The following is a 10473-nucleotide window of genomic DNA, read 5'->3' on the forward strand; positions in this document are numbered from 1 at the left end:
GTGCAAGATAAGCAGAGCTGCTTTGGCACAAATCAGTCAGTGCTTCTTTACGTTTAGGAGATTTGTTAAATAACATTTTGATAATTCTCATTGGATTAAGAGTTAATTCCTGTAACATAAATTTAGATTTTTTTTCTCAAGTATTTGAGGCTTTTTTTCTTGTAATTTTGTGGGACTTAAGACAATTTTCATAAAAAAAAAAAAATTAACAACTGTTCATAAGAAAGAGTATTAGAACATCACTAATAAAAACATTGTCAAATTAAAATCTATATATTTTTTTAAAATAACATGATCAAAGTCATAATAAACATACTCTACCCTGCATGTATTTTTCACTCCTCCAACACACCTGATTTAAATGATCAGGATAATTATCAGGCTTCGGCAGAAATGATGAGCTCATCAAATGAATCAGGTGTACTGGAGGATTGCAAACATGCATGCTAGGTGCCCTCGAGGACTGGAGCCTTGGACCCCTACTGTAATAGATTAAGATGTGTGCGTTTTTTTTGTTGTGAAAGTCAAATTTAACCGCAAATCTTAATACACCAATTTCTACAAAGGATAGAAAAATATTTGGGCTCCATTGAAAGGAATAATAAAGCAATATATGATTATTTAGAAATTCAGTTGTTAAAATTACAACTTTAATATCACAAGATTATAATGCTTTAAAAATGGTCGATATCAGAGTGCAATAATATTGACTTTCTTTTTACAGAACACACACGCACACACCAGTAAAAATCTCGTGTGCTTTTTTTTTTTATTATAATCCTGTCACAGATTGGCATTTCATTTTCTGTAGGTATGCAGTTTAGCACAGACACACTGTATAGAAGACTTGTGCTAGAATATTTCTACCTTTCAAGTCAACAAAGTATTCAATAACTTTAATAACAGTGCACTGTAATTGTTTTATAGAATGCTTTAGTGCAGCATCCCAAGGTTGACCGCCGAGCACCTGTCCAATACGAGCAAACCTATTGAGAATGCATGGACTGGAGCTTAAGTGGGTAACCACAGACAATTGAGTTGAACACCCTTGTCGTGGTACATAATGACCTCTCGTGGTGCACACACACACTAGTTAGAAGTCAATAATGCTGCGGTATTGTTGGAGCGACAGTTGCCGCAACAGTCAAAGCACAAACATGTGAGCAATGAGGTCAAGATGTTTTGGGAATTTCTGTCACGTTAAGCAGTGTTGTTTACGAGCGCATACTGTATCTGTAGCCGCATAGTACAAGAACAAGTGCCCAAGTGGAAAAAGAATCAAATGTCTAGAAATAGGGTGTGTGTTCTGGAAGGACGGGTCGGTTGGCGGTCCTATAAGTGGGAATATTAATTAGATTAAGTCACTGTAAAAGAAACCATGAGCTTGAGAGCACATGATCATTGTTCTGTTCTGAGATATTCCATTACAATGTGGAAAAAACACGCACAATGCTTTCCAATGTACACATTGTATATACATTCAACAGAACATCAACAGATGGGATGACGATCAATCACGGGAAATTGTGTTTTTTAAATGAGTTATTATAGCGTAACCCAAAATACTGTCATACCAGTGGAGGGACAGTAACAGTAGGAATATTATTGGTTCTAGTCCTCTGTGGAAACATTGAAAGCATATCACCCATTAACATTGCATTGTCAAAGAGAGCAGTCAGTTTCAACAATTTAGATTGGTCATAATTTCACCAAATAAAAAAAATAATAAATAAATAAATAAAAATTTAAAAATATATATTTTTTAATAAAATAAATTATATATATATATATATATATATATATATATATATATATATATATATATATATATATATATATAATCTATATATAAAAATAGAAAAACAATACAATTTTTTTTTTAATTTAAAATTTAAAATTTAAAATCCTCAGAGTTTCAATTCATCACAAAAAAAATAATTATAATAAAAAAAAATTATATATATATATATATATATATTTATATATATATATAAATATGACTACATTTGGACGATTCCCCACGACAGTGGACGATACTAGTGGCAGCAGCATTTCATAAATACATACACAGTGCGTCCTAGTTTGAATTAAACCCTGTACGGGATATTGTCCAATAAAATTACTTTTACAACTCCATTGACTCATTACGAACCTATGTGTACCAACAATTGCTACATTAGTTCCTCCCGCAAATACAGAGTGTGCAAAAAAGTGAATGTCCATAACATGGATAACTTCTCATAATATTATGCAAAATCGTTCGAACCTCGCTAATATCTCCACAAGGGGGCGCAAATTCCCCATATCAGCGCCAATGATTTACATTTCCGAATCCCAATCGAGAACAAATTCGCTTGGGAATGTGGGACTGTGCAGCCACACATGTCACCAATACAATAAATAAATTTAAAACACCACTGGCTTTGTAGCATTAATGGTGGAGGACCTCAGTTTGCAGAGCAGCTTGCTGACAGACACACTTTCAGAACTAGGCAGATAACGTTATTGGTTGTTTAGTTTCACACTTGATTGGTTGGCAGGCACTAAAGAGACCCAAGTCCTTGTATACAAACCATTAAAAAGGATGCATTTTGCAAAATATGTTAGCAAGCTTCAGAACCTCAAGTTGTTCTCACAAGTCACATGCAACTAATTCAGCATGAAACGTAATGCAATATAGGGAATTGGTGGGAAATTAGCACTGGATTGATGACTGGATTTATAATCCTACTCAAAATCAAAGTGGAATATTGAGATGACAGGAAGTGGATTATCTCAAGACGATTCATGCTGTGGTTTTAGTCGTGTGTATGACCTCTGTGTGGGAAAAGATATTGTTTCAGCAATTTCAAATAAGGGTGTCAGCCTCTGGTGACTGGACTGGCCTGTCTCCTAGAATCCCTTCCACACTGTTGACACTCTCCTGGCAAACACAATTTACCTTTTTGACTACTTTTGGAGGAGTAGCACTTCCTGAGCAATTTGAGTTGATGGCGATGCAACAACTCCAGCTATATATATTTTCTAGCAAATATGATACATTGGGCTTTTTTAAAAAAATATATATATATTGGCTATCCACAATCTTGACACTGTTCTGACATACTTAGCAACCCTTGTGGCCACGGCACATATGGATCTGTCATCCTGGAGGGGCCTCATTAGTGAGCTTTTGAGATGGATAATTTGTTTGCTAGCATTTTTAGGGTGAAGAAGTTTTCTTTTTGAGTCTGTACTGGCTTGTTTCCTGGTATATCTTCAACACTCTTGATGCTGTGCTGTCAGACAGAGAATGTTTTGTGTCGTGTCATCATAGAGGAGCCACTACTGCTTGAAAATTACATTATTTTCCAACAAAGATAATATGTTTTGCTTTGATTTTTAATTGGCTGGGGTGAAGAGGTTTGTGTTGGGGTATATTATTTTCTTATCATTAAAAATTGCTCTTTCAAGTACTGTAACTCCAAAATAGGTCTTGAAGGAATATTTTGATTACTATTTTAAGTGTAATCTTTGCGTGTCCAAAATAATTGTATTCAGGATCTGATGAAGAAGTTTTCCTGCAAGAATTTATTTAGAGGCCTCTAAAGACACAGTCAGAATATCACATCAGAATGCAACGTGATGATTCCAAGTGTGTGACAATTGTATGAACATCGACTCATTTATACAAAAAAGATAAAAGGTTCCTCCTCCTGGCTCTTGATTGAACAAAGGGCAGACATGTCATCTCCTAGTGACCAAATGTGTGATGTTATTAGCAAACAGACGTGATGTTATTAGTAAACAGACATTTACATACAGTTCCCCTTCTTGACTGGGGGAGAAATGCAATTAGGATCTAACCCCAGACTTTTAGTCTCTAATGCCAAAAGACTCTGACACATCATGCACATTGCCCCTCCAACAGCATTTGAGGGTACAAAGATCAAATAAAGTTCACAAAATCATTACTCCACTGTATTCTTTTAAACACTCATGCTTATATCACATTGATATGCCTATAAGTAAATTCAAAAACAGTAAAACATCAAATTGAAAATATTAAATGTCTTCAGTCCTACCATTGAACTTCTATAAGTTCAAAAACCGGACATTTAATCCCACAATAGTCTAGAGAGAAAGTCCAGCGCGAATCTTGATCGTCGCAAAAATGAAGCAATGTTTATGTGTGGAGTTCAGAAAATAAGAATAGCAGGTGAGAGAGAAAGAGAAAGAGAGAGAGAGAAAGATAGAGGGGCTTAGCAGTCAAAATTCAGTTTGATTCATTAAAAAATTCGGTGGAAGGGGCATAATAAATGTGAGGCATAACACTATGTGATGTGGTTAAGTGTCACGACGCAATAGCAGATGTGTCCGTCCCTCGAAGCCATCTCCTGATGAAGGTCTTGTTGAATGAAAAGTGCGTTCGACAGTTGGTCAAAATTTTTTAAGAAGAGGCGTTTGTCAGCCTCTTTCCGAACCCTGGCTCACTGCCAGAAATCGCAGGAAAGGTCACGGGACTTCATTCCCAGTGTGACTCAATCCTTGTGAATTGATGAAAAGGGGATTTGAGTGATTTCCCCCTTTCAAACAGCAGATTGACATTTGATCAGCTTTTCCAACTGTGTCAATCCGTGCCCAGGGAAAAGGCACTCCAATGAATCTTCTTTCAGCGACCTCCTCCTTGTCCTTGGGCAGCTTGTCAGGTAGACACTGGAACCGGGTGTGGTGGGATCCGTTAGATGGCTCCAATTGGTGTGGACGCAGATCAGCAGCTTAGTCAACCCCCTCAGTCGGTTTCAATTGATGTGATTTGATGAGCCTGGGACCTCGTGGCTCACGTGGTGGATGTGACCCCCACCATTATGATCAGCAAACCAATCTGTGTGCAAAATCATTTTCATTTAGTCACTCATAACATATAGTCTTCATTCTTTACTTTGAAAAGAGCACCTGGTAATTTTTAGCAAATGTTAATTGTTTAAGTTCTGTAGGTCCTGAAACATGCTGTTGGACACGGAAAAAGTTATTTTTGTTGTGGCATTCAAACAGAATCCGTTTAATGACATTTGTACATTCAATGGCATAATAATGAAAGTCTTGTTGCCATTGAAACTTTATGAGGCCAATTGTTTAATATTTCTATTTTTCTTTAATGTCCTTGAGATCAGAGATAATATATGTTTTAATCAATGCCTTTTCTATATCTTATGAAGTTTTGTTTTTTCAAGTGGGTTTGTCTGATCCAATCATCCTAGGAAACCCTTATGATGGTAGATAATGATTAATCAAATATTTTACCATGATATTTACTGTTGTAGATTTTAGCATAAATGTGCTCTTTGTCGTACATCAAATTTCTGTATTTTTAACGCTGGTTTCTTATTATAGCAGTGTACATCATTTAAAAACAACATCATCTTAACTCAGAACCATTCATGTCCGGCCGGGCCATGAACAGTCTGAGAAGAGATTTATACTTATACCTTAAATAAACACTGCAGTTCATTTTTAACAACTTGTCTCATGAAAAAATGTCACCCAGGTGTGTCAATGTTCCTTCCACACCTAAATGGCATATTCCATGGGCTCTAGAAATTATACTTTTCAATCGTTTCTGAGATGGAACATACTTACCGTATTTCTGCTATAAGGGTCGTCTTTTGTCATCTTTGTAGAACTTACTTTTCCTCCCATGGTCAAATCCTCCAATTCTCCGCTCCATTCTTTGCCTGTAAATTCCTCACACCAAACTTCATTCTCACATCAGACTTCCTTTTGATACACCGACAGACCAGTCATTCTCACATCAGACAGACCAATCATTCTCACATCAGACTTCCTTTTCAACAAACTCAGACAGACCAATCATTCCCCCATCTGATAAAGATCAATTTTGATCATTTCAGACCTGAATGTGAAAACTGCAGCCGCTTCCAAATTGCTGCTTCAAAGAGGAAAAACAGACACCTTGTGTCCTGTAGATTAAAAAACAACCAAATTGTGACAATTTGGCCAACACCAGAACTATAAAAAGATTTCCAGCTGAGCTAGCCAGGAGCCATCAAAACAAAAGCCTTTGAGGCAAGAGTTTGTAATGTAAATTTGAATCCTGTAGATTAGAAAAACAACCAACTTAAGCAGATGTAAATTAAGATCCTGCAGCGGAGGACTTTTAGGGTCAGGAAGAGAAGAATTATTATTATTATTATTATTTTTTTTAAACAACCCCATTAATCTATTGCAGGTCACAAATCTTCCAAATATCTGCCATCTCAACTAGTAAAAGGAACGAGTTATAATCAGAAAAACAAAACAAAATCCCTACTTTAAACCAACCAAAAAGTATTCTTAAAATGCTACCTAACCTCACCTCTTTTACAGAGTAGTGGGGGCTTGTAAAAACACAGCAGGGAACTTTGCAGATCATGACCCAATTAAAAATCAGTGCTGCGACCTAAATCAAAAATTAAAAATTTAACCAGCAAATTCGGCGTAAGTGTTCCATATCTGAGTCCACTCTGAGAAGCCAAAGTTATAAAAGAGAAATGGGGAAAAAAATAGAAGGCCAAATTCAACAAGCATCGAACAACGGAAAATATAGTATTTAAGGATTAGAATGAATTTTGTACTACCCTAATTCACATAAGCTGTTCTCAATTTCCGAAACTGTGTTGCTATAGATCACATCTCCCTTCTGACATAGTACAGAGTGCAAATGTCTACAAACAGAATACAACATACGACCTCAGGCACCAAACTCAGATGATTCCAGAACTTTGAGTCCACAACTGTAGTTCATATTCCTTCCTGTCCTTGTCGATAGCAGTTTATGCAGGGCATAGTTCAAAGCGGGCACTGGGCTTTGTGTACTGGAGCTCTCAGGAAAAGTTCATCATGGCAGAATCGATGATAATCCTGTCGGCTCAAAAAGTTGCTGGACATTATGCTCAAACAATGCATAAGAGTCATTGAACAGTCACAGGACGAGCGGATTTACAGTGTACCATCCTTTTTGCAGTCCGTGTGGTCACTTCCCCCCCGAAAGTGACCATTGTTCAGTTCGCCGTCCACTCTGAACATCAAGCATAGCAGGAGAATGCTGTTCATTCCATTTCCAGCACTTTTTGGTTGAGTCACCCAAGTGAAACACCTTTCAGTCAAAGATTGAACCTGCCCGAAACATTTATACACTCGGAACAGACAGAGGGAGATGAGATCATAGCAAGAGAACACTGCTTGTTGTCATTCAATTTCCAAGAAAAAATAAAAAAAAAATTCCCCCAAAATCTTTTGTTTTTCAAACTATTTTTAATTGATTCATTTATTTAATTTTGTGGTTTTATTTGAATTTGATCACTACACTATAGCAAGTAGTAGTACTATATTTACGCATATGTCTACCATAGACATCTTCATTATGTGTTACCTCAAATTTAAGAAAATGTGACAGCTGTCAGTCTGGCCACTTGGATGGAAGTCCTTTCCAGACTTCTAGAATGGGACTCAGATAAAGACAAAGGTTAAATCATTTTCACACTTACGAATAAGTTATCAGAGATGCAGGGGAAATATAAAATCAAAAATGAAAAGTCTATTTCAATTAAAATTTGGTTTTATTACTTATTCAACTATATTAAAATTTGGTTTTATTACTCATTCAACTATAAAAACACAGATCTGATTTTAAAAATAATATGATAGTGGCCTGTAGTTAACACCTAGACCTCTATATCCTTCCGCATAGCAGGAACAATTTGATTTAGCCTTAGACGACCCCTGCTATTCACACACACAACAGACTACAAGTCTCCCAAATGGAGACAATGGGAGAGAGGACTAAACTTATCACACCCCCTTTCCTTTTTATTTAGTTTAATTTAATTTTAACAGACAACAGTACAAATCACCACCTTCTTAAAACAGCAGCTCACGGCCCCCATCCTCACAGACCTTTAGTCCCTAATCAAGCGTGGGGGGAAGAGCTTTAAAAATTGTCACAGACAAAAGGCAGAATTCTCCCCTACTTTCAAAATATGCAGATTTCCTGCTTACCATTCTTTTTCACCCTTTTTGAGGACAAAGAATTTTGGAGGGAAAAAATTCCTTTCCACCCATCTTTTCTTTCTTTCCTACAAAACGCCATTCATATACATCCTATCTTATCTCGCTCATTTTTGGAGACACAAAATACCTGCCTTCCAACAAACTCAGTCCTTCTTTCACTTACTGTAACTTCAGTTTCCTCTCCCTTGTCATAAAGGCATTGAGGAGAAAAAACACAAAAACAAGAAGAAATCAAATCCCCCCTTTAAACTCACAATTCACACATGCTTCACATATTCATAGTTTCAACAAACACTCACACAACACACACTCCTCAACTTAATTCAGTGGCGTCTCAGTTGTTGAACCACAGACGAACACAAACCTCTCCGAAGTGCGCACTCATTTGTAAAATACACCGTTTATTCGTCTAATAATAACTTCACCACGTACTTATAGCTCAAATGTCGACTTATTCGCGCACAATCCATCGCAACGTTACGGCTGCGACACAGACACGTCGCGCACATTGTAAGACAACCAACGAAAAACCGCGTGGCCACAACACACCATGGAGCTTAACAAACAAACGCGTTCACTCAACAATTCATTTCTAAGCCAAGAGCTCTCGCTTGGTTCAAATTTTCCCCCGGGTCATCTTTCACAGTCAACACTTCATCCAATTTATGTTCCAATTTCTTAACAGATGCGGCTGCCCGCAGCTAACTCATCCTTAGCCTTAAAAACAGATTCGCACGGTAGCATCTTACCAAAAACTAATCTCCTGCGCAAAACTCGTACGCTGTCAGAGCCGCTAGTTTAGCATCAGTTTCCTCATTCTCAAAATCACTTAACACCGCCATCTGCGCACCGTCTAACTTTTCTTCCATTCGAAGAAACTTATAGAAGTGTTTTTCACGGAGGTAATCAGCGTCTGGCGCTGTTTACACAATCAAATTCCACAAACACACCACACTTTACAACGGTGAGAACCAACCACTATCACAATTCGTGCGCATTCATACATTTAAAAGAGTTTCATACTTACGTTGACGCTGTGGTGGAAATGCGTCCAGCATCATGAACTCACTGTTCGCTTAGCGACCAATTCTGACTCTCGACCGGAAGTCTATGCAAACCTCCTTAGTTACGGTCAATTTTTTCCGTCCATAATATGTAGTAATTAGTCGTTTTTAATATTTATAAAGTCAGTGACGTCTCACTTATTATACTACGATATAACAGATCAAAAGTATTCTCATTAATCCCCCCAAAAAAAATATTTTTCTTTTTTTTTTTTCAGACAAACACAAACAAGACGAAAACGAAACAGATATTAAATACCTTTTGCGCGACTTCAACAAATATATCCGGATCTTCACGGGCGGCTTAAACCACACAGCTCTCGAACGTAAAAATGTACGGACGGCTAATATTACACCACACACCGTTAATATACGGGTGTTCAACACAGCAGACGCCTTGTGTGATCAACACAGGCCGCTTAAAGCACAAAACACACAACAGCACTCACTTAAGTGTGATCAACACTTAGCGGCTAATAACACAACTACAATCAACCCAACAGCCAATCCCCCGTGGTACCCAATGTCACATGCCGTTTTAAACGGCGAAGCGCTTCGACTTGACGTCACTTCCGTAAACACGGGGCATTCCTATGCGCGACTTAATATTTTCCCGGCTTCTGATTTAACACAACAGACACTCACCGAGGAATTATGTCCCTCGTTTCAGTAACTCCACACAGCACACACCTTGTTAACACACAGGCGGCTAATCCACTCCGCACTCCCAGTATCTTATATACTGACGGCTTATTCATACGAAGAAATAAAAACACAACCTATTCCACCGCGGAAAAAACTCCCATGCATGGTTCAATGTCGTAGTAATTTTCAAAATCGAGGACTTTCCGTCCCACCGTAAGAAATACTACTACAACCCCCTAACTTGTTCACAGATCCCAAATACAACTTAGCACAGACGAAATGCAACTGTATTGATCCCAAACAACCAGAATTTCTCTACGTGGATAAAATGTCCACTCACCTTGTTAATATTTTTGCGCTTTAGAAATCCGGTGTTCAGGATCAATCACAGCTGTTGAAAAACGTCTCAATAAATCACGTCGGGGTCACCATTTTGAAGGAATATTTTGATTACTATTTTAAGTGTAATCTTTGCGTGTCCAAAATAATTGTATTCAGGATCTGATGAAGAAGTTTTCCTGCAAGAATTTATTTAGAGGCCTCTAAAGACACAGTCAGAATATCACATCAGAATGCAACGTGATGATTCCAAGTGTGTGACAATTGTATGAACATCGACTCATTTATACAAAAAAGATAAAAGGTTCCTCCTCCTGGCTCTTGATTGAACAAAGGGCAGACATGTCATCTCCTAGTGACCAAATGTGTGATGTTA

The 10473-nt window shown here is 37.5% G+C and overlaps 1 long non-coding RNA gene across 1 annotated transcript; it reads right to left on the minus strand.

Moving 5' to 3' along the window:
• Window positions 1-3549: 3549 nt before the first annotated feature.
• LOC144064035 (uncharacterized) lies at window positions 3550-9620 on the minus strand. The gene is made up of 2 exons (XR_013296693.1): window positions 7412-9620; window positions 3550-7155 (listed from the first exon to the last, which is right to left on the minus strand). It is a non-coding gene; the product is annotated as an uncharacterized LOC144064035 (long non-coding RNA).
• Between the last annotated feature and the right edge of the window lie 853 nt (window positions 9621-10473).

This window comes from Vanacampus margaritifer, chromosome 14, assembly GCF_051991255.1.
Source record: "Vanacampus margaritifer isolate UIUO_Vmar chromosome 14, RoL_Vmar_1.0, whole genome shotgun sequence".
NCBI lineage: Eukaryota > Metazoa > Chordata > Actinopteri > Syngnathiformes > Syngnathidae > Vanacampus > Vanacampus margaritifer.